At 41.3% G+C, this 1,408-nt stretch overlaps 1 long non-coding RNA gene across 1 annotated transcript in view; it reads left to right on the forward strand.

Moving 5' to 3' along the window:
- The first annotated feature begins 795 nt into the window (after positions 1–795).
- The window catches only part of LOC119592099, a 72,676-nt gene continuing 72,063 nt past the window's right edge, over positions 796–1,408 (forward strand). Inside the window, exon 1 of the long non-coding RNA XR_005230398.1 lies at positions 796–920. This is a non-coding gene — a long non-coding RNA (uncharacterized LOC119592099). The remainder of the gene's footprint in view (positions 921–1,408) is intronic.

Genomic DNA, 1,408 nt, shown 5'->3' on the forward strand with positions numbered 1-1,408 from the left:
TGCAAGACGAGCAGTGAATAAGTGAAAAAAATAATAGAAACCGGTAAAGTTATTTCGTTCATTCTGCACCAGAGGCACAAAAAGCTCTCTGCTATTGCAAGTTCCCGCTACGTAAGAAATGTGAAATGGCGGCGACACTGGGCTGTTCCTCTTCCTCGTCCTCCTCCCCACTGTCGATATTCTGATTATAATCACGGACAGGGAAATACGATGGAAGAAAAGAAGTTCCAGCTTATCTTCTATTCTATTTGCCTTCATTTTTTGTCTTCTATTTTGATATCGTCATATTCTGAGAGAAGGTAGTACAATAAAGAGCAAGCGAGCAAAAAATAGCGGTTCATGAATCTTTATTAGACATTGCCGTTTCAGTAAGCATGCGAAGTAGTTAGCATATCAAGAATATACACTTGATAATACAAACAATAAACAGACACTTCCCTATTGAGAGTATGAGGAGAAAGGGAATATTTCAGTACATCCACTTTATCACCTTCTAACTGCTAGTATCCTATTGTTAAGGAAAATTGTTTAGATATTATCATTATTCCTAGAAAATAACCAACACGACCGTAAATCATTGAAATGAGATAATTAGCGAAAACTTGCTAAACAACAGATATCCCTCTCAAACTTTCCCAGGCTATCATTCTTACTTAGAAAATAAAGACTTACAATAGATACTAGAAATATGATGAAAGACCAAAGAACTTCACTCTTAAAATAGCAAACACAAGGCACGTAGCGAAAAAACGCTTGATCAGGCGGTCTGCCTCCTCCCCGAAGTCCGACATCGCTGTTCCGGCAAACGTATGGATGTCCTCACCCGCGGCGTTCTTCTCGCGATTATCCCCTAACTCCTCGTCTGTCACAGGCAAGAGTCGTACCCTCATTACAAGCAATGCATGCCTCTCGTATAGAATGTAAGGATATCGGCGGGAGAGTGTCGGAAGGAGGAGTAAAATAGGGAAAAAAGGCCGTAGGTTTCCCTAGGGCGTGAGGGTTCAAGGTGGCGTCCCTCGAATCCTCCTTGGGTGGGCTTAGCCGGCACGACATCTTCCGATTGGCTGTTTTAATGGTCTTTTTCAGGGTGGTGGGCGTTCCTCTTCTGTAATGGGCGGAGGTGGGTTGGGGCATGAGTTGTCATGAGATGTTTTAAGCGGTTGTTATGATGGATTTTTTGGTGACTATCCCTTTACAATGTAGTAAGCTTCCTTTGTCGTTCCGCAGACGTCTTCGGTGTTTTAGAATTGACAGTTCTAGAGGAAGTTCAGACGCGAATTAATTCATGCAATGGAGAGTCTGATTTCAAGACAATACCTTGGTCAAACATGAATGTTCAATACTCTTCCGATTATATTAGCATCATTGGATTTTTTTCATATATACTCATTCCTAATTTGTTGTCAGA

This window comes from Penaeus monodon, chromosome 29 (assembly GCF_015228065.2).
Source record: "Penaeus monodon isolate SGIC_2016 chromosome 29, NSTDA_Pmon_1, whole genome shotgun sequence".
NCBI lineage: Eukaryota > Metazoa > Arthropoda > Malacostraca > Decapoda > Penaeidae > Penaeus > Penaeus monodon.